This window comes from Neomonachus schauinslandi, chromosome 3 (genome assembly GCF_002201575.2).
Source record: "Neomonachus schauinslandi chromosome 3, ASM220157v2, whole genome shotgun sequence".
NCBI classification, from domain to species: Eukaryota; Metazoa; Chordata; class Mammalia; order Carnivora; family Phocidae; genus Neomonachus; species Neomonachus schauinslandi.
Genome location: NC_058405.1, coordinates 158300472 through 158328134, shown reverse-complemented (window position 1 = coordinate 158328134; position 27663 = coordinate 158300472). Strand labels below are relative to the sequence as shown.

Sequence of the window (27663 nt, the reverse complement as noted above, 5' to 3'; positions counted from 1 at the left end):
AAAGAAAGAAAGAAAGAAAGAAAGAAAGAAAGAAAGAAAGAAAGAAAATGCACAGCCCAGGCAACTGTTGCTGAAGAAGTTTCCTGGAAATCCTGTCTAAAGATTTCTCTGTTGGTCACCCCTAACTGCAGGAGGCAGTCTTTTGGCCGGGTACATTGGCCCCTTGAATAAAATCAGGGTGTGTAACTAAGGAAGGAAGGATTGTATTGGGTATTGAGTGGGCAGTTCCCAGTCTCTTCTGTGGCCTGTTTAGGTTGGGTTTTCTGTGCTTACTACAGAAAACAGATATCTTATATAGGCTAAGGAGATACTACATATTTCAGAGTCTACAAATTAGACATCAAGCTAAAACACACGAGGAAAATCTTTGATTTTTAAATCTTTCATTAGAGTAACCTGATTTTTCTTTTACAGCAGATTCGTTTGAAATTGTTACTCAATTTTAAAATATGCTATCTACAATTAAAAATGCAGGATTGGCAAGCATGTGCAGCAGCCGAATTTTTCATATTCAATGTAGATACTGAAAAAAAATGTTGTTAAAAATGTTAAATATCCTAATTTCTTCTTAAATCGAACGGATAAATCATACTAAATATTTATGAGTCCACTGTCTCAAGGCAGGAATTCTTCTGTTTCAAATTATGCCTTAGACTTCTATAGGTTAGGTTAGAAATGATAACAAATGTAGGAATGTTTGAATTGACATTTAGTTCTCAGGGGATAGCTTTTAAGACTGGAGAATAATGGAAGTAGCTGCTTTTAAGAATTTTTTTCACTAGTCACAAAGACATATCATACATTAGAGGATATAGAGAATGCCAGAATGAGATTCTCTCTGAAGTTATGTTGTGTGGCATGAGAAAAGGAAGATAAACAAGAAAACAATGGTTTTTTGCACCAGGAGAGATAAGAAGGAGGGAAGTCACAGGGCTGGATTGTTAACAGAAGCTCTGCCTTCAGTCTTGAGTTATGTAGGCAACAATACATGGCCTTTGTAGATCATTTTCATACAATCTCAGAGCTGAAGGGAAGCTTGAAAACCCCTGAATTCAACCCACTCACTGTATAGAGAAAATCTTGGACCTAAAAAGACTGGGTCAGGTCTCCAATGTTTCAGAGCAAGTTCATGCCAGAGCCAGAGTCAAAACACAGGTTTCCTAACCCATGGCACAATGCTCTTTCCACTAACTTCCATTTTAGAAGATATAGAATGAGGAAGCCCGTCTGCAAGATGTGTACTGTAATCTACCTCTATGATGACTGTGAACCTGTTCTGAAATTATACTTTTAAAGGTAGGAGGAGATTATTGTAATACCATGACATCTGTCAAGAGTGATTAATGAGTAAAAAATAGATGATATCGCCCAACCCTGAACTAAAGTGGGCCCAGGAGGTGTGGACAGCAGAGGTCTCCATGATACCAAAGGAAGCGGCCAAGAGGTCATCAGGGTTTCACGGCTGATGAGAATTTTATCTGCTAACGGAAGTGAGTTCTTTGCCACTGTCTGCTTCAACCGCTACCCACCCATTGCCAAATTTCCCTTGGGTCACCGAGCAGTTCTCGGGTGTGTGACCCTCACCATAAGCTTTCCCCAAAGTTCAAAACTCGGGTAATCAATAAGTGATGGAAAAACGAGATCTTTTGAAGGTCTCTCTTCAAAACAGCAGAAGATAGACACCAGGGACAAACTTGCAGAGGGGTTAGTTTGTGTACTACAAATACAAAGATGAATCCTTATTATTAATATGCTTTCATCACTTGGCAGCTTGTAAATATGAAAATGCAGCGAGTCCCCAATTCAGCAGTTTCTCTGCGTCAACCTAGAAAGTGTAGACCTGGGGTTTGGAAGTAGGAAGAAACCTCAGAGTTGGTCAACTAGGTTGAGTTCCTTCATTTTGCAGAGATTAGGGGAAAAAGCTCCTAATCTCTGCTAAATCAGGTGCATGAAAAAGCAATCACTGTTCTCAAATCATGGCACACATGCTCAGCTGAAATATGTTTACAAATATATTCAGCTGAAACACATCCCATGAGGTCACTAGTTATCCAGAATCAGTCATTTTCATATGGTTTGGCTCACATACTTCCCTCTCTTCAATTAAAAATAAACGTTGTTGGTTCCTTCTTGTTGTAAAAGCAGTATATGTTTAGAGTAGGAAAATTAAAGACCCCGATAAACAAAAAAGAACATTTTAAATGCCCATGGGCATACCACCCAGAGAACCACTTTAAAAACCCTTAAATATATTTCCAGGCCATTTTCTAAGAATACATCCATACATTAACAAAAATGTGACCACACTGTGCATACTTATTCTTTTAGAACACGATTTCATCACCCAACAATATAGAATGGATGTCTTCTCATTATCAACATCTAGCTACAACATCATCTATAGTAGCTGAATAGTATTTCACTCTTTGACTAGAACATACTATTTGTAACTAATCTGTTTTGTACATGTAAGCAATTTTTTATTTACCCTATTGTAAACAAGGATGTGATTAACATCTTTGTGGCTAAAACCTTTGCGTATATCCTTAGTTATCTCCTCAGCATAAATTCCATAGAGATAAGTTCTGTGACAAAACAGTGCACACATTTTAAAGGATTAAACGGGGTGCCCCGCTGGCTCAGTCTATAGAGCATGCAACTCTAGATCTTGGGGCCGTGAGTTTGAGCCCCACGTGTGGCACAGAGTTTACTTAAAATTTAAAAAATAATTAAAAAAAAAAGGATTAAAAAAAACATATTGCCAAACTGCCCTCTACAAAGGGACTCACACGGTTTGATTTCTTGAGATACTTGCTTATCAAGTGTTTTGGTCAGTTTAGCACTTCAGGAAGAGATACTATAGGTACGCTTGGATCGGTCAAATGCGATAGACGTGCTTCTATCTACAATTCTGATTGAATGTTAACTATGGACACTTTAATCAGTTAGATGATTTTAGACTAGGAGCTCCCTACTTATACACTTCCAGCCATGATAAACTTATGTATTTCATTTTGACTCTTTCTTTGGGGTTTGATGCCTTTTTCCCCTTCCCTGTGTTAAGTACTCTTTTTATACACTTCACACCGTTCTTAAAGAGATTCTAGACAGTTAGTCCCTGGCAACATTCTTGCAGTCCTCGGATTACATGCAACAGCTAAAAAATCTATCATCCAAGTTATGCTCCCAATTAGATGCCAGAACCAGTTTGCAGTCTGACATTTTAATGAAATGATAGAAATGACATCTGAAGTTCAGGCAAAATCAGCAAGTACCTGGAAGACTAAAGAGAGGAAGTGGAATGTGTTGTCAGACCACATGTTTTCTTTTAAATCTTTTATTTGTTCCTTTTTATTCCACCTGATTCCAAAAAGGACTTCAAGCAGCTTTTCTTTTTAAACATGTTTTCTAAATTGGACATTTTCACATCATTGAGGCTGCCAACTTCTTTCCCAACATAAGGATATTCTTCTATCATAACTGCTTGCTATATTTGGGAGACTGAATGACAAGGATATTGTTCCTATCCAGAAAAGGGGAAAAAATAACTCATTATGATCATGAATGCTGCCTGGAAGACCCTCTGAAACATGCATAACTCTGGGTATGCAATACCAGTCCCATTAAAAAACACAGGAAGAACTCAATATCTAGGATGCATACAAGCTTCAAAGAATCACAAAAAAAGTCAGGCCCTTAGGCTATTCATTCCCCTCAAGGGACTGTAAGAATTCAGATCCCCCAACATTCTAATTTGTGAGAGAACTGTGAGACCTGAAAATGCAGAAGCCTGACAGCAGGGAAAGCAAGCCCAGAGTTAGAAGGAGGAGGGTGCTACCATCTTCTCTAGACCAGTGGCAAGGAAATCCCCATGTCCCGTATGGCTTGTCCTTCCCAGTCTCTTCTTCCTTTCTCTTCCCTGGTCCTCCTCTTCCAGCACCACCCATCACATCTCCCTGGAGTCTATCTCTGCTCTCCTGTCCCACATTTTGAAGCCCTTTTTTTTTTTTTTTTTTTGGTGCCATGGCCTTTCTAAGTCCTCATCTTCACATGTGATTTCCACTTCTTTTCCACTGGCCTACACCTTGCCCAACATCCTCTTATGTTTCAAACAGCCCCATGCTAGCGGTAAGATACAGGGTCCCAGACCCTATATGACACATTGAAGGACACTTAATGACAAGTCACCAGTATGTGGTGAGCAGAGACTTGAAAGAAAATTGATTTTGCAAGATTTAGAAAAGAAAAAAAAAGGAAAGGAAAAGGTGTTAAGGGCTACATTAATGAGGGAGAGTTGAAGGGAACGTGTCAGTGAAATTCCTTGGCATATTAAAAGTGTCATGCCGAGTTTGCTGAGGCGCTAAATATATCCGCATGCCACCATTTTGGAAGAAAAAAAATCATTTTCATCGTGAAACCTGAGGTCTGCTGAGATTTCAAGAAAACTTCAAGAGAAACATGTTGTTTTTCATCGGAACCAGCAGTATATCCAAGGAGCAAGGGCCAAAAGCCCTCGACTAACAGAAAATATCAACAGTTGGCCCAAACTTAAGCCTCATGGTGTGGCTCTTCACAATGTGTGGAGCCCTTCCAAATAATTATTTTATTTTATCCTCCCCACAGTTTAGTAAGGTAGCTGTTACTATTCCCACTTCAGAGATGGGAAAAGTCAGGCTCCCAAAGATTATGTGACACAGTCGAGTCACTCGGGCTGTTTGCTCAGTGATTGAGAACATGGACACTGAAGCAAGACCACTTCGGTTCAGGTCCTGGCCCTGCCCACCATTAACTATGAGGCCTTGAGCAACCCACCTTCACCATGCCTCATGTCTGTGTTGTAAAACGTCGACACATGACAGTACTACCCCTGTCACAGGACTGTTTTGAGAACTAATCGAGTTAATACATTAGAGCCGTTACAGAATTAGGAAGTCAGTCCAGCTTACATAGTAAGCACTTAAAAATTTTTTATGTTCGGAAGAGTCAGTTCCCAGAGCTAAGTGTTTTAAGGCCTTATTTTTAACAATTACATTGCTTCTATGATTCATAATTTTATCAACAGAGAAATTATTTCTCACAAAAGGGAAATACATGCTAAAAGGAAACCCTGATTGGATATAATGAGTCAAAAGGGAAGAAAAGGGCAAAAGTTCAAGTGTGGTTTCTTGAAAGAACCCCATTAATTTCTGTTTCCAGAAAAATACTGTACACGATTTAAGTATTTTCAGTCATTTTAGAGCACAATGAAAGGTCAAGCTAAATGGAAGTAATATTTGTGTAGCCCATGGTGACTGTTGGGGAGCCTGTTTCCCATGGCCTCGTCCTTGATGTGGACAATGAAGCACTTCTCTGGGCGAGCGGCGAGGAGAAAGGGCTGTGCCAGCCCCCCCCCAACCCTCCCCCCTCCTGCTGCACCCCCTCCACGTGAGCTTTCTGTAAAGGGAGGAGAACAAAGCTGCAGCTGGCAACTCTGGAGTGCTGTGGAAAAGAGCAATTTCCCCCAGAGAAGAGGGCAGTGGGAAATCAGCAGAGGAGTATCACCAGGATGCATTTTCTCGTTTGTAGTTTCCCGTGGCCGTGGTGGGGGTGGTGTGGCGGGGGGAGGCTGAAGTGCAGAAAATGTGGTATTGGGAGGGTAGGAAAGAACAGAGGGAACAACCAATCCTGGAGGCTGTCAGATGCAAACCACAGGCGGCTGGGAGAACTACGAAGAAAGAACCAGCCTGCAGGACATCCCAAAGCAGCAAAGAAAGTGTTATGCAAAAGAGCAAAGAGAGTGTCATGGCAGAGAAGTTCTGGAAGAGGAGGTATGCCAGAGGGCCACAAGAGGAGCCACAGAAGACCAGGAATGAGTGAGTCACTGATGGCTCAGTCTTTTTCTAGTGCAGGTGAGGGACTGGGAGATGGCCACAGCGGGGGGGGGGGGGGGGGGGGGTTCTGAGCCATCATCTATAGACTGCACCTGTGAGGTTGGCTGAGGTTCCTTCCTAGAAACTGCACCTCCTACAGCATCATGTGAAGCATGCTTCTGGGGGCACAAGTGTGCACCGGAGGGTTCCAAAGTCAAGTGTAGTATGAAGGAACCCAGTTAAGGAACTCAGAGCGTCTCTGACCTAAGAGTTACATGTGAAAAAAGGAAATCTCACTCGAAACAGAAACATATTCAGCATTAAAACATAAAGTTATGGACTGTTGTTCAGTCCAGAAGTTCTGCATGCCACGAGTGTAAAAAGAACAATAACATATCACATCTGTATAGTAGTTTAAAGTTTATAAAGCATTTTAATAAAAGCGATCTTCTGTCCCACATGGGTATTTTTCATGCCCCAACAAGACACATTCTTCACATTATTATAAGAGTCCCTAACAATTGACTTTATGCTACTGAAAATGTTTTTTTAAATCTATAAATACTACTCATAGAGTTTTATCTATAAATACCATACATAAAAGCCAAATGGTGGGTTTTAGGTACTGAATCTATTCTAAAAAATCTACTACTTTTCCAGAATGACTAATTAAATATAATTTACATTAACTGAACTAGGTGTAAACATTGCAATACTCTGCATAGACCATTAAGCGTATCTCATTAAGAAGTTTCTACATTTCCAAGCCCTCAGACGTTCTAAGGGGGTACTATAGATGAGTAATTATTTTTAAAAGAATATATTAAAAGATATCCCTCACGGGTCTTTAAAAACAGCTCTTAATAGCATAAACAGGAAGCATGCTATAAGATTATGAAGGATGGTGGAATAAAAATAATTGTGGCCTATTTCCATAAAGAAGCATGGAAAAAAGAAAACAAGCTAAAATTACTTCCAGCTTGCTGAGTTAAAACGAACTGTTATGTTATTAGGCAAGTGTCTTATTTACTCTTTGTCCTATATACAATAATAACATGTGTTGTTGAGAGTCAAGAGTTCACATTAGCATTTTTTAATTTAGGAAAAGGGGGAAATTGTAAACCCTAAGGAACAGTTTTCCGGTTGACATAGTTCAGCATGCCTGGAGGGTGATGTGTACTTTGTACCCAAATCTTTATTAAACGTTCTGTCCTTGAGATACAAAGATAACACTGCTGACCCACAGTCAGCATAGCATTCGCTCTGAGGTTCTTTCTTTCTTTCAGCTTTGATGATAAATTTGTGCTGATCTATCCTCTTTTGGTCATCTAGTTTCCTATGTGACTGACAGCATACATTTGGGAGACAGCTGCCTGGCTCTGGGAGAGAAGTTGCAGCTTGGAGAAGGGAAGCGGAGCGGAGAGCTAACCCTTGGCCTTGGCACCAGGTGCTCATCAACTGATGTATTAAAGCAAAATTCTATAAAGTGGAAACTCATACTGCCAGTATGGTGAGAACTCCACCAACCTATTTACATTAAGAAATGCTGTGATCAGCTGAACCTTTTCTTTAGATATGTTAACTTCTGGAGTAAACGAAGCCTTCTGGAAAGTTGTATCCATTCCTTCTATACCACTGAGTTTTTACATTATGCTAGGTTTTGGTTTTTCTAATCCCTTAGTCCCCATCACAGCACTCACCCTGTTGAGGTCTTTTGTAGCCCGCATCGCTAGTTGTTTTTGCTGTGTTTATTCACGTGGTTACTTGTGTCTTCACTGTCTGGCTCCTCTACTAGAATATTAGCTCCACATATTGGAAGATCCCAATCTACTAAAGTTGGGTAGTGATTCCTTGATCAGAGTTTATCTGGCCCAGAGAATATTAGGCCCAATATATACTTCATCAATTTCTAAATCACAGAAAGATCTGCCACAATATATTCCTTTCAGTAAATACTAACTGAACATCCCTATGTACCAGGCAATGGGCACAAGCACTGGGAATACTGGTGCAGAGAACTTACATTCAGACAGTAGTGGTCTATTATCGGGTTGGTTGAATATATCATGTACTGTCTTGCTAAATCTTTGAGCAGACCACAGAGAAAGAAGACGAAAAGAGAACATCAGCTCGTTAATCAGAGCACAAGCTCACAGAGGACAAAGCCGCATCTCTCCTACTTCTTTGATTTTATCTCCCTAACTCTTTTTCGCTCTAGGTAAGCAACACATGTCCTCTTAATTGGCTGCCAGAGCCCTCTTCAAGCTCTCTTTTCAGAAAGCTTTGCAAAAGTCTTATGAACAATTTTGCTATTCCAGAAAATTTTAATGCTCAAGGTACCCCTTTAAAAGAAAAGGAAAATTCCTTTGAGATTTTTTCCCTCAGTAACAAGGAATGCAATTAGGCCTATATTTGGCACTTTGTCAGTTCCCAGAGCCAAGAGATCTCAGGGTTAGGAGAACAAAGCTACCAAGATGCTTTTGCTATTGACTATGGCTGGCCCAAGGTTCCAGGGTTAAAGCCTAAGAATGTTTTACCCCTTGACTTGAATTTCCCACATAAGTAACTTCCAAATACCAAAGCTTAGGCGAACCAGAATGCAAAATCCTTTCCATTACTTTATTGGAAAATTATGTATGCTGTGATTTATTGCTAATGCTGGACTTTCGAAGCATTAGACAGGACACCTGCAAACCTTCGGACAACAGCTGCCAATACCAGTTTCATATTTCATGGCTCAGCACTTAAAATATGACGAATAATAAATCATCCTTGTAACCAGTGTGAGGCACTTGGTTGGTAATGTATTGAGAGTTGGTAAAAAAAAAAAAAAAAAAAAAGAATGAACTATAGATTATGCTGTAACTCAGCACTTGAGACTATGGAGGCGAAGTATATGGTGATTGCTATTCCTTTCTCTCCGTCTTCAGTGGCATGCTTTCTCTAAGAAAGCAACTTCTTTGTACAAGGAATATGTCCCTGTGTATTCACAATAAAAACCGCGGTGATTTCAAATGTATATGCACTTGAAAAACAAAGAATTTCGGAACCCTTTATAGCTTTATGGCGAAGGATCCAAATGGGACAATACTCTATTTAGGACCTGTTAGGGCCTAAATTTGAAAGTGATGTTTAACTGGTTTAGGAAGATAGTCATCACTTTTTCAGGCATATAAATATTTTGAAATATTACAAATAATTGCCTAAGCCCCAGTAGAACAAATGCTCCTTATCAAATACCTGTTGGTGTGAGGAACGGCTGTGATATATTCAAATATACTTTAAGAGGCTCCCAAGAGAAAAAAAGGTACGGTCCTTTAATAGTGTGTGATGACTTGTCTGTAATACGCAGACTCTGTGCACCTCTCTTCCCATCTTCCTGCTTTGGCATAAAATGTTAGGGCAAGTTGGGCTGTCAGTGGAGGGAATATCAGCAATAGGAATGCTATGTATTTAATGCCTTCTTTCTAACAAGAGGTCAAGCAGTAGCTAAACGTGGACCCAGAATCGAACCCTGGAGAAGCAGCCTAAGCAAAAGGATGCCCCTTGGCACCGACACAGAAACTTCCACATCAATGGAAGTGATTTCAAGTTCAGTGGACACCTAAAGAAGAACACGAGAAGCCGCCCAGGCTCAGTTAGGTGTGTTGACATTTACTGCAGAGATCACTCTTCTGATTCCATATTTATACTTGATTCTTTTTACGTAATTTCCCTAAAGAAAGTTGAGTCATTAGCAATTATTGAAACACTAATACCAGTTTGTAGGTAGAAGCTCACAGGGATCCCTGATTTTCTGGAATGGCCCACGGTATGCAGTACCAGACCTCCCAGGCATGCTGTCCATACTAGGTGACCCTGTCCCCTCACCCAAGGCCGACTGGTGAAAAGCGGTCAATCAACCTAAGTTGGACGAATTAGATTCTCTCTTCCAGGAGCCTCGAACTTGGAAGCATGAAACACAGAGGCTGAAAGTCATCAGTGCTTGGTCACATTAATGGCAGTATCTCGGAGAAGGACACAGACCCTATGCTGTGATCACTGGAGCTTCCAGCCTCGCAACCCTTCATGTGGTTTCATGGCTCCACCCTTCCTTCAAGTCTGGGAGATAGCCCAGGATATATCCAATTAAAAATTTGAAAATAATTGGGTTTTTGTTTGTTTGTTTAGGTTAGTCGGTCCGTTTCTGCAGCTTCCACTCAAAGAAACTTGTAGGTTAAGGACATCAGCACTTTAATAAAAAGTTACATTTTGCTAAAGGAGAGGTATAAGGGACATGATCGTAATTCATCACATTTGTAGGAAGCTCTACATTTTACAGACGCTCTCCTATGTGATCCCTGTAAGGGTTGGAGAAGGGTTGCTCTTATCACTCTCACGATGGCGAAAAGGCAGTGCAGCTCAGAAAGGGTATTACCTGTGTGCTGTGGCCTGGCTGCTGGCAAATGGCAGAACCAGGCTTAGGACCCAAGGCTCCTGACTGCTGGTAGTGCCCTTCCCATTGCAAGCCATGATGCATGTGCCATCTACTACTTGCTATTACTTTTGCTTTGAGAAAGCCGACCTGATGGTATTCAACTTTTATTTTTAGCACACAAAATCCTTAATTAAAAGGACATGTTTGTACAGAGAATACAAACAAAACAGAAAAACAGAACTATTCTGAGTGTGTGTGTGTGTGTGTGTGTGTGTGTGTCTTTTCATCACTCCTACTCCAACTCCAACACAGGCTTGAGAAAAGTTTCAATAAAGTAAAATATAGAAGCTATTGCCTTAGTGTTGGTATTTGCCAATAAAAAAACATTAGGGCTGAGAGGTGCCTCCTTTTGATATGGGTAGCAAGTTTACCATCTTCTACATATTTTAACTATTAGCAGGGAGTAGTACCCTTTGAGCTACATGGCAGTGGTGTTCAAGATGTTTTCAACATGTATCCCCAAACATGTGCGGTTGTTTATTTACAATTCATATACATATATTATTATATTAACATGTTATATACTTTAAAGAACATGAACAAAATTGAAAAGAAGGATTTTGCTAATCATGACTATCTCAAGGCAAATACACAAAGGACAAGGTTAAGGACTAATTAACCACAGTGGATATAAATCCATAGGTCTCCCAGATAATTTAGAATTTTCGTGGTCAGCTTCTTGCAAGATCTGATTCGACGGTCACGGTCATTACTTCATAATGTGGCTGACAAGGAGTTTGTGCTAAACTCTGCCCTTTTCTTGTGGCTTGCAATATGAAAATTCTCTTCCAGTTATGGAAATTCTTTACAGAGTCTTTTAAAGATTCTGTTAGTTTGTGACGGTTTGCTAAAACTAAAATATAAAATTTGTAAATCCAGTTAACGAGGCACAATATATTTCACGGAACAGCCTAAGTGGAGGAAGTAGTGGGGAAGCCACTGTGACGGGCCTGGCCTCGCCTCCCTCTCTCCAGGTGATAAATGACCCCCCGACATGTGCACCCAGGGATTACGCCAGTATAATCACCAGCAGTTATCACAACGTTTGATGAAAATAAAATGAATGTAAATGCAAGTTCCAATCAATTTCTTTTCCACCCAAATGAATTTTCTCAAGAGCTCCCCAGGGTGCATATCCCAATTTGGAGGCCACTTTGCCATGCAACAAGGGGACAGTTTACTTCCAGAGCATCTTACAATTACAGGAATCTCCAGGCCTAAAACTATGGAGGGCAAGGACAAACCAACCCAGGCCACAAAGAAAGTTATTTTGCATTTTAAAAACTTTAAAAATTATGAACTATAATTCAGCCAGAAAAGCACATAAAACATTAACGTTTGATGCAATGTGCTGCATATTGTCCATGTAACTACCCAACCAGTCAAAAAACAGGACCAGTGCCAGCACCCCCACAAACCCTCCAGGTCCTTTCTCTTCCCCAGCACACCCTCTCCTAAGAGGTAGCCACTAAACTAATTCTTTCAGTAATAAATTCCTTGTTTCTCTTTATAGTTTGAGCCACTTATGTATGCCCCCCCCTTAGCAACAGAGTGTGGTTTTGTCTGTTTTCACACTTCATATAAATAGAATAAGATTGTTATATATTCTTTTGTGTCTTCCTTTGAATATCCTGTCTGTAAGATACACCTGTGTTATTGTGTGTAGCTCTAGTTCATTCTTTTTCATTGATGCGTAGTAGTCCATCTTACTATTACGTCACAATTTATTCAGCCATTCTGCTACTGATAGATATTTTGGATGGTTCTTATTTTTTTTTATTATTATTTTTTGACAGAGAGAGAGACAGCAAGAGAGGGAACACAAGAGGGGGAGTGGGAGAGGGCGAAGCAGGCTTCCCTGCAAGCAGGGAGCCCGACGCGGGGCTTAATCCAGAACCCTGGGATCATGACCTGAGCCGAAGGCAGACGCTTAATGACTGAGACACCCAGGCACCCCTTGGATGGTCCTTATTTAAGATGAATACAAACACTGCTACTAAGAACATTTCACACCTGTCCCTGGGTGCACATGGGTATACATTTCTCTAGAATACATACGCACATGCATGTGCATCTGTGCACAAAGTGGAACTGCTGGGTCCTAGCATAGTTTAAAAAAAAAAAAACTAATCATGGCCCCTGATTTCAAACTATGCTACAAAGCTACAGTAATCAAAATAGTATAGTATTGGTACAAAAACAGACAGATCAATGGGACAAAACTGAGAGCCCAGAAATAAACCTACACATGTACGGACAATTTGTTTATGACAGAGGAGCCAAGAACATACAATGGAGAAAGGACAGTCTCTTCAATAAATGGTTTTGGGAAAACTGGACAGCCACATTCAAAAGAGTGAAACTAGACAACTATCTTAAACCATACACACAAATTAATTCAAAATGGATGAAAGATTTGAACATAATACCTAAAACCATAAAATCCCTAAAAGAAAACATAGGTGGTAAGCTCCTTGACATTGGTAGTAGTGACATCTTTGTGGACTTGACTCCAAAGGCAATGGAAACAAAGACAAAAATAAATGGGACTACATCAAAGTAAAAAGCTTCTACACAGCAAAGGAGACCACTGTCAAAATGAAAAGGCAACATACAGAATGGGAGAAGATATCTGCAAACTGTATATCCAAAAGGGGTTAACAGCCAAAATACATAAAGGATTCATATAACTGAACAACAAAAAACCAAACAACTCAATTAAAAAATGGGCATAGAAGTGAACATGACCAAGAAGACTGCTCTTAATGGAATTTTGTTCTAAGCACATCAACAAGATTTATTAAAGTTCTTTGAACCAAAAAAAAAAAAAAAAATAGGCATAGGATCTGAATAGAGATTTCTCCAAAAAAGACATAACACATAGCCAACAGGTGCATGAAAAGATGTGGTTTTTAAATGCATTTCAAAACCACAATGAGATATCACCTAACACTTGTTAGAATACTGATTATCAAAAAGACAAAAAATAACAAGCATTGGAGAGGACGTAGAGAAAAGAAAACCCTTGTGCACTGCTGGTGGGAATGTAAATTTGCAGCCACTATGGAAGACAATATGGAGGCTCCTCAAAGAACACTGCAGCGAACATAAAGGTGCATATTATCTTTTCAAATTAGTATTTTTGTATTCTTTGGATACCTAGAAATGGAACAGCTGGGTCGTATGGTAGTTCTATTTAATTTTTTCCTCAAAAAAAGTTCTTCCCTATGTTCACTGCAATGTTATTTACAGTCACCAAGATACGGAAACAACTTGTGTGTCTGTGAATAGATGACTGGATAAAGAAGATGTGGTCTGTTTACATAATGGAATGCTACTCAGCCATCAAAAAGAATGAAATCTTGCCATGTGCAAGACCCTGGATGGACCCTGAAGGTATTATGCTAAGCAAAATGAGTCAGACGGAGAAGGATGAATATCATATGACTTCACTCCTATGTGGAATCTAAAAAAACAAAGCAGAAGAATAAACAAAACAAACCAAAAACAAGCTCACAGATACAGAGAACAGACAAGTAGTTACCAGAGGGGAAGAGGGTTGGGGGTGTGAAATGGATGGTGGGGGTCAACTGTATCATGATGGATGGTAACTAGACGTGCGGTGGTCACTCTGTAGTATATACACATGTCAAATTATAAAACTGTACACCTGAAACTTACATTTATTTTGTTTTTTTGAAACTTATATTTTCTTTTAAAAAAGAAAACAAAATAGAGATCACTACAGATTACAAACAAAAACTAAAAAACAGGGGCACTTGGTTGGCTCAGTCGTTAAGCATCTGCCTTCGGTTCAGGTCATGATCCCAGGGTCCTGGGATCGAGCACCACATCGGGCTCCCTGCTCCGTGGGAAGCCTGCTTCTCCCTCTCCCACTCCCCCTGCTTGTGTTCCCTCTCTCGCTGTATCTCTCCCTGTCAAATAAATAAATAAAATCTTTAAAAAAAACAAAAAATAAAAACAAAACTAAAAAACAAAATATACCTAAGGGAAGGTAATTTTGGTGCATCTCTTGGCAATCAATTTTAATATTAACTAGCTCTTCTGCATCCATGATGAAAGCTCATTAAATTACTAGATTTATCTTTCCCTGGATTTTCACTCCTGCACATTCATTAAATTTGAACTACGATATTAAATACATTTAAGTCTGTTAAAAATAGTTTGAAATTCTCCGGTGAATTTATTGAAGCCAATTCTCTCAAGCCCCCTCCCCACATATATATTTTGTACATAGTGTAATCACAATTCTCCTATTAATGAGGGCCAACACTGTATCTACAAAATGTTCATTCAAATTTTAAAGGAATTTTGCACCAAAAAGGGTTCAAGTTAACACTCATATTGATCAAGCATGAAAAGCCAAAAATGTTAATTCTGTAGTCAAATTGAGGAATACAAATACAAATAAGAGATTAATTCCAACTTTAGAGTCTCCGATGATTCTTAACAACAATGAATGATCTCCAAACGAACTGAATAAATGGGATATACTTAGATGACAATATTGTGGCACCAGCAAAATTGGCCTGCTCATCAGTCTCCCATTGTCTTACTGATAATGAACATGGTAACGAACATTTATTATAGTGCCAGGTACTTTCTGCATATTAGTTCATATATGCAATGCTATTTTCATCCTCAAAACAGTCCTCAAGGTAGGTGCTACTATTCTTCCCAGTTACAAAAGGAAATTGAGGTACAGAGAGAAAAGTAACTTGACCAAGGTCCATGGCAGTAAGTAGTCAAGTTAGGTACCAAACCCCAGCTTCCTGGTGTCTCAGTCCTACTCTACCACATTGCCTGGCAACATATTGGTTTTGTTGTCACTGTTGGCATTGTTATTATTCTGGTAACAACAAGAACAGTGCCTTAACACCAGAGCAAAAAGTGTGAACCAAGAGGAAGGGAAAAAAAATCTATGTACATTTGTTTTGATTTATGAAAATGTTGTGAAAATGCCTGTAACCAAGCAACTCTAACTCTGGGAGAACTAATTAAGAAATGAATTAAGGGATTCAATGCATACCCAAATTAGTCATCAGAGCTCAAAGATCTGGAGTTCTGGTCTGTATCCAGCTTTGGCACTTGCATCCAAAACAAACATGACCAGATAAGAACCACAAGCTCACAATTAAAGTGGATTTATAGGGCTTATGCGTCCACATGGGAGAGGCCTCTTCCTAACTGAATTCGGACACCTCTTCAGTTATTGTGGGTTTCATTTGCCATCTCCCTGCTCTTTTGTAACCGTTGGCAATAGGATTGTGCTGAGGGAGAAATCATTTCAATCAGTGATGTGTGCAGAGCGAACATAGAAAGATAAAAGAAACGCCTTTGAACTGTAATTAGAAAATTCCTTAAATGTGCTCATGTGACATATGTTTGAGACTACGAACAACTGGCAAGGCGAGTTACGGAATGGATGTCCAATGTCACCATCCTGGGATAAGCAGCCAGTAAAAGTAGTGTTCGGACACGCGATTAGAGTAATCTTTTGCAGGCCAAAACATTCCTGCTTCCCACCTCTAATATGATTAGTGACAGACAGCTGGAGGCATCTCACTCTCCTGACAAAAATATGATCAGAATTGTTTGCAATTGGTCTATCTTTCCATCAAGCTGTTTGTTGCCTTCCAGCAGAATAATCAGAGTTTCTGATGATTTGGTACGTTTCAAGAAAACAGTAATTGATTGTGCCCTTGCTTGTCTGATGGAGAGAAGGCTGCCAGAATTTACATAGTAACTCTTTGGTTGCCTAACCCAAAGAAAAACTAAGCAGCAGGCACGTGTGTGTGCGCGCGCACGCGTGTGTGTGTGCGTGTCAGAGAGAGAAAGAGAAGGAATCCAGCCAGTAGCGGGCACGTGTGTGTGTGTGTGTGTGTGTGTGTCAGAGAGAGAAAGAGAAGGAATCCAGCCAGTAGCGGGCACGTGTGTACGTGTGTGTGTGTGTGTGTGTGTGTGTGTGTGTGTCAGAGAGAGAAAGACAGAAAAAGAAGGAATCCAGCCAGTAGTTTCCATACTAATTCTCTTTGAACAGCTATAAACAAAGTGTTTTCAATGGTGATTCAGATTTCAGATATGAGGAAGTAAAATTATTCTATTCCTCTCATGGAAAACTACCAACTCCCACCAATGTTAGTGGCTCTTTTCAAAAAAGTTACAGTTACTACTACTAAAGTTTCAGGGTTATAGAAAAAGATCAAGTTGAGATTTAACATTCATGGAAATATTCTGGTGCAATGAGGCCTCATTCATTTGGACTACCTCAGTTTAGAATTTATAATCATTTGACAGTGTCCAGACCAGTGATGATCTTTTCACAATGAAGATATGGTTTGCTAAGTAAATGAATTTAAACAAGCAAGACTACTGGGGGAAAAAATAAAAATATTTCAGGTAAAGTATGATGAATCAAAAATAACAACATGCTTCCTGTACGGCAAACACTTTTGATGAACCCATTCAAATACTAACAACTGATAACAATAATTACCATTTAACTGAATGTCCATCTTGTACAGTTCATATTGCATACATGAGTTAGAAATATTCCAACAACTCTGTGAGATGGTTAGAATTATCCCCATCTCAGATAGGAGGAAACTGAGGCTCAGAGAAGCAGGTGACATGCAAATACCACATAATTACTAGGCAGCCGAAGCAGGAAAAAAGTCAGGTTGTCTGGCTCAAAAGCCTATGCCCTTCCACTCACACTCAACACTGAGTGAGCACTAAAGACTGCAAGTCAGACTCCTAGAGTCACTGGAGCAAGTTCTTCAACAACAACAATGACAGCAAAAATAGAATCCCCGCATCGGGCTCCCTGCTCTGTGGAAAGCCTGCTTCTCCCTCTCCCACTCCCCCTGCTTGCGTTCCCTCTCTCACTGTGTCTCTCTCTGTCAAATAAATAAATAAAATCTTTAAAAAAAAAAAAAAAGAATCACTGGAAGGAGGGATAGCCAGGCAGTCTGGCCCCAGAAATCATTCTTCTTTTCTGTAGAAAGAACAATTCCTTTCTACATCACAAGGGCATCTATAAAATACCTATTGGTATATTGAAGAATTTTGCATGCATGAAACTACTCTGAACAAATGCACAGAAATGCTGATGGAGGTGGAGAAGGGGGATGCAGGGGAGGCAGGAGTGCCTCGGGTCCGCTGCCCCTTCCCTGCACCCCATCACGAGTGACTTCAGTGTATACCCCTATAAACAAGAACAGGGGTTGAGACCCCGAGAGGCTGACAAAGGCTGTGATGAGGCCTCTGGGAGTCAGCTGCAGGTGCAGGGACGGCTGGCCACGGGCAATGGGAGAGAACATGGAGAAGGGAAGGAACATCTCTACTTACCCAAGAATCCACAGAGATATTCCTGAAAGCAGCCTGGATTCCGGAATGCTCTAGGAAAAAAGTAAATTTGGGAGGTCAGATCCACATTTAGCAGCCACACCACCTTGTTCCATCACATCCCAAGCACAGGATATGGAGTCAGGCAGACATGGAATTGGTCTTACCTATGACTTACTAGCTGTTAGGCAGATTAACCTCTCTGTGCCTCAGTTTACTCAACTGTGAGATGGGATACAATAACATTACCCTCCTCATAGAGCTGTTGAGAAGACTGGATAATATATAATTCGTGCCATGAATTCAAAAAACAATAGTGCTGTTTTAATAAGTACAACAGCTAACATTTATTGCTTAGAAAGTGCCTAGCATTGCTTTAAGGCTTCAAATAGGCTAACTCTTCAATACCTTGAGGAAGGCACTATTGCCATTGGCATTTTGCAGATGTAGAAAATGGGGCACTGAAGGTCAAGTCACATTTCATAAAAGTATACCAGGTAAGCGGTGGAGTGGGGACATGGGACCATCTGGCCTCCGAAGCGGGGTGCTACGCAGTGATATCCTGCCTAATTTATTACAAATAAATGTTAGCTACTGTTATTATTGCTGTTATAATAGTCTCCTCTCCAAGAGATAGTTCTAGAATATTCCGCAAACCCCAGGGAGCTCACCATGTAGCTAGTCACCACTCAGGCACAGAGATAGGTGCCAGGGTCCTAAGTCACTCACTAAGTCAACAATCTCTTTAAGTGTCCCTGAGATGCTCTGTTAAGCACTATGTGGGGCTGCAGGGGCTCTGGTCACTGATCCTGCAGTCAGATCAACCTCCATAAAGCAAATGGGGAATGACAACAAGGAGGAAGCATAGAAAGGGCAGGAGAGGATGTCGGGACACTGGATACTGTGCCCAGCTCTGGCATCAGCTCTCTTGCTGGCCTTCTCTCAGTCAGATGACCTCTCCGGGTTTCATCCTTAAATGAGCAGACTGACCTGAGATTCTAATTTACAGTCTATTCTGATTCTCTTTCAATCTGACTAACTTCCCTCTCAATAGTCCATTTTTGAGAGAATATATTATAATTCTTCATTCATCCAACACACATTGACCGAACACAATGCCACACACTGTGAACAGTGCTCAGGATATCAACACAAGACTTGGCCTACACTCTGTAATTAGCTCTGGGAGCAGGATCAAGTCCTATCAAGGAAATCTTGGCAATCAGAAGACCAAGGAAGGTTGCAGCCCCGAGGACAGCTGCACACTCCCATTCTGCCCTCTGAGTGGCCCCAGTGAATTCTGCACCAATCCAAAACGGAGGTCCCACATTGGGGGAGGGGGTGCCATGCTAAAATGATGGGGCAGATAACAATGTCTGTGAAAAACAAGGCAGAAACTAGACAACCAGTGAAATGCTTGGGCTGAGGGTTAGGTTTGTTTTCTAAGAGTAATAGTGTTGTATGCAATAAACCAAAGAGATGAGAACTCACTTGACACTTTACTTGACTTTCTTGACTTTATTAAGGTACACTAATGGCCACTTTGGTAGCAATCTTTCACGTATGTGCATGTAAGTGCACACGTGACTGCTTCTTTGAGAAACATTTACTTTGACACAAGATGCTACTGACTTTATTTAAAGATTGGCTCATCACCCTTAAACATGTTTCTTTCAAAGAAACTCCTCGGAGGGGAATAATTCCATGAGTATAATACTTCCATTAAAAAGAAATTGATTTTAAAATATGCTTTTCAAACTTTTGACAAGAACAATTTTTAGATTTTATGAACTAAAAAAGGCAAACAATGCTGTGGAGACAATGTAATAAATAACATGAGTTGTCAAATAAACTATTAAACATTTATAGATAAAATTTTTAATACAGACTTTTAAACATGCCCCAGAATGTCCATCAATCTTTGATATGGGAGGAAGTAGAATTTTGGCAAAGTCTATCTCCTACAACAACAGAAGTCAGCACAAGATGTTTATGGTTCTTATTAAAGAGAGCAATGATGGCATTCTTTGCAGGGTGGTTAAGTATTTTCAGCATAAAATTTTAGAAGACAAAAAATGGGAGAACATTAAAAAAATGTATTATTTTGATAGGTATTCAGGTAAAGTAGTACCCTGTGCATGGAAGTCTATAGAGAATTTGGTTCCTAAATTGGCCCTGAAAGAGATTCCAAGAATGTTTTAAGCAACATTGTTGGAGTACAGGCATAAATGTCAAAGAGGACAACTCTGAGGAACAATACTCTCTTGGATATATAAATTAGAGCTTTCTTAAGCTTGGAAAGAAAAAAATTAAAAATTTCGTAGTGATTACCACTGGATGAAGAATTACGGGTGGTTTTTTGTTTTTCCTTTTTCTTTATAAATTCTCTGCTTTCCAAACTTCCTATAATGAGCATGTGTAATACTTTAACACTTTTTTAAAAAAATGTTTTTTTCAATCTCATGATATATTATGGAGAGTCACCTGATACAAAAAGTGAAAAGGCTCTGGAATCAGACAAACTTGGGTTCAAAGCCCTTTCTGGTTTGGTGCCCCAGATAAGCTACTCAGCAGCCCCTGCTGCCCATAAAACGGAAATAATAACACATGCCTTGAAGCCCCATTTTGTCTCCTAGAGGTGAGATATTGTAAGTGCTGAACACAGAGCAGGAGCCCAGTGAATGATGACTCTTCTCTCCACAGTACACAAGGAAGGAAGGCCTCTCTGATAACAGCAAATAAATCTGTTTGTGTTTATAAACTGACTTCAGGCCATCTGTTTATAGAAACACTGGGAGTTTTTAACGGGTAACTTTCAGAAATCTTCTAATAGTTAAAAGTTCCGAAAAAGAAGTAGGAATGAGTTAATACCCTACTCTCCTTTCTCTCACGATTATTAGGACCCTACAGTCTACAACTCTTGGGTTCGCTTGCATCACTACTATGCCATCATGTTCAGAAAGCCTCTGGTTGGGATGGGAGCTGGGGGAGGTTAAGGTTAAGGCAGACCCACTGGAGCATAGGGAAACCACAGCTACCACAATCAAGATCTTTTCCATCTTCTCATTCCTTGCGATTCAAGTGAGCAAAATAAATTATGGGATTGCTTAAATGAGGGGTGAGGGAAAAGGTTTTTTTTTATGGCTTTTCTTTTTTTTTTTTTAATGCTAGCTATGTTGATATTTTCATCCTATTCAGCTGAAGGTAGTTCAATCAGTTAGGTTTATGACAAAAATATATGTACTCAACAAAATATGGCTGTTGGGGATATGTTGCCCTTGGATATATGTTGCTGTACCTTGACTACGGGAAGAAATATTGATTTAACTGGCTTTAATATCAAGTCAGGCATTTGTTGACACGTGGAAATGAAAAATATCAAAGCCATGAAAAGCTTGATATATAGGTCAAGTCCCATTTCAGCTCCCTCCAAGGGGACTGTCCAAAGTCTTCTGCTGTATTGGAATTGTGTTCCAGTAATGCTTGCCCCAGTCACAGATAACATGAATTTTCATTATAATGGGATTTGCTACATAAATGAATATTGGTATAGATTTTTATATAGTACAATTTATTGTAGAAAGTACAGCAAAAAAAAAAATCATTATGTGTTTAACTTCTCCCTTTTCCCAACTCTGGAGGCATATCTTGCTTTCTACCAAAGATATGTAATGTTCTCTCCTTTTCAGTGTCTGATTACTCCTTATTCCTCTCAGTGCCTAGTACAGAGTAGACAAGAAATAGCTGATGAAGAAATGAGCTGAATAAAATGTGGTACCAAAGCAAATGAAGGAAATTCAAAATAGTTTCCTGTGTAAGAGAAATAAATTTTAGAAGTTGATTCAAAATGAGTATAGCAAGCAGGTTTAGCCATTCCCAGCTAGCATGCTCAGGTCATCCGGGGATCTGTGGGCCTTCAGGTAGCTCCCTATTGCTAAACCATCACGGAGGCGTGTATAAAATGTCCAGCACACAGCTTACACACTCCCATCCCTGGGGAATGCCATAGAGACACTTCAATCATTAATTGCCTGAAACACCTTCATAAGATTCCTACAGCCCCTTCAGCCCTAGGGCAGCTAATGATCAAATTCTGTCCTTCTAAAGGACTGAGAGAAAGGACCTCCATGACCATCTTGGAGGCAATAAAAGGCAGAGAGGTTGGCCCACAGCAGCCCAAGGAAAGGGAGTCAGTGCAGCCCCAGGATTGGGAGTTACTTTCTTACAGCCAGACTCAGAAGTAGTTTCTGTGCCCTTAACTAGGACATAATCAGGGCTGCGGGAAAAACCAAGAGAGACTTCTGAAGAGCTTGCTGGACATTGCCCAGTGTCAAAATTCTTAACCTCTTGTTCTCTTTTCTATTCCCCTCCAGCAACAATGATTACTTTAATAATCAAAGAATTTCCTATAATTTTTTATAAAGCAATCTAGTTGGAATATGTTTTTCTACCTTATAGGTTTTTTTTCTTAGAGCCTTTTTTTATTGAAAGCTACAATAATGCATCAAATATAAAAATTTTGCTTCTATCTTGGAACAACATAATAGATCTAAATGCCTTTTTTCACAAAGGTCTTGATTGTGTTCAAAGGAATCACCTATTGATGCCAAGGGCTTCCTTCCCTCATCAGAGGAATAAACCATGGGAATGAGCTTTGAGAGACTCCAAGCAAGGCACCAGGGGTTTACAGGGCAGAGAATGGGCCTATCCCATTATCATTGGATAAAGCATGAGCAGAGTTAGGAGGGTCTGGTGATGTTAGCCCCAGGAATGGTGTATTTTTGCATATATTTTACAAATATTCCCATTATCCATTTAAAAATACTTTAAATGGTAAATTGGCTTCTCCTCAAGAGGGATGACCCATGGCCATCAATTAATAACTTGGAAACTCATCATAAAAGCACTTTTGAGTTAAGCACATGGTTTGCTCAATAAATTTAATCCGTCATATGCCCTTTGTGCAGTAGTCGTTATCTCTGTATGAGAGCGGAGGGAGCCGAGGGGCAGAGACAGTAAGGCACTCGGCCCCAGGTCAGATACCTACCACGCAATGGAGCCCACATCTTGAATCCAGTCTGCAAATTCATGTCCAATTCTCTGTTCACAGTTACAACTACTCACCAGTTGTATACAGAGCCCAAATTTAACTTGTTGGGCCCTTTCCAGCTAAGACATTATCATGGGGGACATACTCTCAACAGGTCAAGTTGGTGGTCATGTTCTGTCAAGAGCCAAACCTTTTTAGTTACTGGGCTGTAAGCGACACTGTTTATCCCTTGCAAGAACTAAAATGACTTAAAAACTGGAACAATTCTAAGGCAAGAATGTGTAAGCTCAAAGGCTATCAAAATTCAAGAACTCAAAACCAAAGATAGCTTTCTTTCTTTCTTTCTTCTTTTTTTTTTTTTAAGCAAAGATAGCTTTCTTGACTAGACAATAGCTGGTTATAAAGTCTGCAACAAAGTACCTTTTCAATGTGAAATTTTACTACTGGATTTTTTTCGTTCATTTTTACTAAGAACTGAAGCCTACAAAATGACAAACCGGGATTACCCTATTAAAAGACAATTTCAATTGTTCCTTTGTTCTAAGAAACTGTGTTAGGTACTGACTGGCAATACCTACACCTTGATCTTCATATTAATTATGCATTTTTCCTACAAAATTGACTGCCACACTACATGCTGTAAGTCAGATTTGAGAGCTGCCAAGATAAATGTTCCGAATGGCTGACTTTTTAAAGACAACTTGTCAGTTCACCAAATAATTCTTTGGGGGTTTATCCCAGTATATTCGATGTCTCCCCATACCTATATCTTTAGCAAATATTGTAGCTCTTGCTGATGTATCATCTTATAGCTAAAGCTAAAGATTTTTCCTTTCAACCCCTAGTATGAAAGTAATGAAACTTACAGTTCCTTTTGACACCATCAGTTTACTTTGGCTGTTATTATCACTTAATTCCTATACTGATTTATGTAAAATACTCTGATTCCTAGGGAGAGAAGTAATCTTGGCCTAGTCCACACCACTAAAACAAAGACAACTTTTGTATTATTGACTAAATAAATGTTTTCTTCCCTGAGGTTTGCTTTCATCAAATAATCATATCGATGTCTTATTTCCTTTAGTTAACACCTTATTTTAATGAGGTTTGATTCCAAAACATATAAGAACATATGCACACGAGAGGTACTACATGGAGGAAGCCAAGAGTTCCAGCCAAGTGTCCTATCTTTTACGTGGTACCAAGTGACATTTTGTAAAAAGCACAATGGTAACTATTCATTCTGCCAGACTTAAAAGGATAGGCACGAACTGCATGCCAGAATGGAAAAGCTTAAGCTTTGAAATCAGACAGCTGGCTTCAAATACCATCTCTACCACCACTATCTCTATGACCTTGGGCAAACTACTTATCTCCCCTCAGAGCTTTTTCATCTGAAAAATGGGGGTAACGGATTTGCTTCACACAGGTTGTGGAAGAGGTAAACAAGAATTTTGCTGTAAAAAACCTAGCATACAACCTGGTATATGAGTATACACTAAGGAATTGTTCTTTTTCCACCTATAAAATGCCATTAATGATTCATTTTGAATCTGTTGTCTATGCACAAAAAATAATGTAAAGGATATTAACACTGGGGCTCTTTATGATAGCAAAGAATGGGAAATGGTCTAAGCATAGGGAAATGATTACATTAAGGTATAGTCATATATTAAAATATATGCAGTCGTCCCAAATATTTTTCCAATAATATTTTACGACAAGGGAAATTGCTATCCTAGAATTTAAGTGAGGAAAACAGACAAGAAAACCTGTATAAGAAGCTCACACTTATTGAGCATTCACTATGAGCCATGTACCATGCTATGCACTTTACATGCATTATCTTACTAATTCTTACAATAAACCTATTAGATGCATACTATTATTATCCCCATTTTATAGAAAGAGAAACTGAAATTTTGATAGTTTGGGCAATTTACAGGCACTACATAAGAAGCATAGCCAGGACTGGAATCTCGAACTGTCTGATTTCAAAGCCCTTTTATTTACTTTTTAAAAAAGATTTATCGGGCGCCTGGGTGGCTCAGTCGGTTGAGCGACTGCCTTTGGCTCGGGTCATGATCCTGGAGTCCCTGGATCGAGTCCCGCATCAGGCTCCCTGCTCGGCGGGGAGTCTGCTTCTCCCTCTGACCCTTCCCCCTCTCATGTGCTCTCTCTCATTCTCTCTCTGTCAAATAATAAATAAAATCTTTAAAAAAAAAAAGATTTATTTATTTATTTATTTGAGAGAGAGAGGAAGAGAGTGTGTGAGAGCAGGTGTGTGGGGGGAGGGGCAGGTGGAGAGGGAGAGAATCCTCAAGTGGACTTCCCACTGAGTATGGAGCCTGACAAGGGGCTTGATCCCAGGACCCTGAGATCATGACCTGAGCCCAAATCAGGAGTTGGCCGCTTAACCAACTGAGCCACCCAGGCAACCCCCAAAGGCCTTTTAACTAGTATGTCACACTGATTCTTCCATACAAACTTCCTAGGTCCGCCAGGAGGTAGTTTAAACACACACAAACACACACAAATGTACGCACACATGCATACTCAAAGCCACACCACATGCATATCTGGAAGGAAGACACACCAGATGCTAGCGATGACACTCTCTGACTGGTGAAATTTTAGCTGACTTTTAATTATTTCTTATCCATTTCAGTATCTTCTCCAAATTCAATGAGTATGCGTTGTTTTTACAATCAGAAAAACAAAATTCAAAGAAGAAAATGAGAGTACTTTGCAAAATATACAGTATTATACAAATAGTAGTATCTTTACTTACAGATTTGAGTTCCTCAGTGCTACTGTTCTTTTAAATTATTTTTTTCTTTCCACTGAGTCCAAGGTAAAAAGCATGTAAAAAACTATTTTGAATATGAATGCAACCAAATATAGTACAGGAAAAACCATATATATATTTGACAGACATTTGATATTAATACAAAAACTCAAAGAGCTTGTGTGAGGGGGGTGGGGAAACCATCTTTTCAAATAATACAGAATTTTCCACTTAGGGAAAACACATCCATTAGTGACATGATGCCATCAGTAACACTCTCTGTCATGGTCATGTTAAGTGATATTGTCATGGAGCCATTTACGTAGACACCAGCACACTGTTTGGACATGCCTCAGCCTGATTACTGTCTATCCCAGAAGGTGTGAATATAATGATGTGTTGGAGTGACACCTAAGGAGTGATTTCCTGTCACACCACCAATTCATTTCCAGAGTAATGATTCTATAAAGAGAACTGAATGATGTAAAAAAAAGCAATTCCTTTGAACCAAACAAGTTCACATGAGTTGAAATTATAGACGAGGAATGAATTTATTTTACAAAACTGTTATTTTTAAATTAAACTAAAAATAAGATTATTTAGGTATGCTTTTAGTAAATTTTTCAAAAGAAAAACTGCTTAATACTATCTTAAAAGTGACTCCAAATTAATCGTTTTGCTTCATAATAGAGGTTCTATGATTGGCAATAAGTGGATCAACAACGATAGCATTACTGAGGCATTTGACTAAATATTTCCTGACTCTATCCTCTTAGACAGCCTGGGGAGAAGAAAGAAAACACAAGGGAAAGATTATCAAACTAGTCAAAAGAAAAAAAAAACAACTAACAAAATTCACATATTGATGCCAAGTCTCTTGCAGAAAGTCACAGGGCTGTCCTGGTCGACATTTGATCAATGAGAGAGAAAATACAATTCTCAAATGTGTAATTAATAAGTGAAAGAAGTACCGCTAATAAATTGAATTGAAAAAAATTAGAATTCAAAAATGTCTTGTTAGAGAAGAAAAGTGATTTGACAAAAAGAGACAATATGTAACAAGGATAAATGTAAAATCATCTACACAGGGTCACACAATTAACTGCACAAGTACAGAGTAAGGGAGACATGGCTTTGTAGTAGTTGTTTAAAAAAAGACTTGGAGATTTTATTTGACTTTGGAGGTAAACCAACAACGCGCTGCCCTAGATTTAAAACGGAGGCCGACAGAATATTTGACTAGATTAATAAAAGAAGGGTGCCCTGACGGAGTTTGTTTCCTACCGCTTAGAGAACTCAGGAGGAGGGTGTTGAGTTCAAGATCCTTGCTTTTAAAACGGCATGGGCAGAGCAATGGGGACTAGAGGAGCGCTGACAGGATGGGAGAGCTCAGCTGAAAGAGCTGGGACCACGTCTGCCTGAAAAGAGAAGGTCCAACAGCTGTGGTCGAATATTTGAAGAGCTACCACAAGAGAGTGGTACTCTGGGGCACCCCAAAGGATAAACGGAGGCAGATTTCAGCAGTTTTGTCTGCCTATGCTTCATAGTGGCAGCTGGCCGACTGGGATACTATGGACGGAATCCTGCATTTGGGGGAAACCTGAAAGAACCATAGCCCCCACTATCCCTTTCCAACACACATTCTATGCTTCTAAATACACATTAGTAACTTTCATGAAGACGGTCCTAGGGTATTTATGTAAGCAACATCTAAATATGCCTGCCTTGATAAATGAGAAATAACTATAAATTTAAATGCAATCTGGAAGAGTCCAGAAGGTGAAATTCTACCAAAGTTTGGAAATTATAAATTAATGTTGTCACGGCAATCTTAGTTGATATCATCCATTGCAGCTGAAACAGTTCTTGCCCTGGGACTGTCAAAACAATAAATGGGTTTATATATTCAATGTCACAAACCAGCACTCAATAATATTTTTAATGCTTTTATTTTTAATTTTTGAGGCAGTTGATTTGCATTTTCTCCTTGAGTGTTCACTATTTTCACATGACACTATGCTGAGGCTATGGTATTACAGTGGGGTGGGTGGTCAATTGCCACCAGGAGCTGAGGAAGTCACTGGGAGCCCTGTGCGTGCACTGAATCCAGTCCACCGTTCGGACTTCACAA

The 27663-nt window shown here is 39.6% G+C and overlaps 1 protein-coding gene across 1 annotated transcript in view; it reads right to left on the bottom strand.

Moving 5' to 3' along the window:
* Positions 1-27663, bottom strand: part of SPATS2L (spermatogenesis associated serine rich 2 like) — a 163422-nt gene that overhangs the window by 123605 nt on the left and 12154 nt on the right. The window contains exon 2 of the mRNA XM_021702865.1: positions 17698-17747. The gene's annotated coding sequence lies outside the window, so the exon portion shown is untranslated. The remainder of the gene's footprint in view (positions 1-17697; positions 17748-27663) is intronic.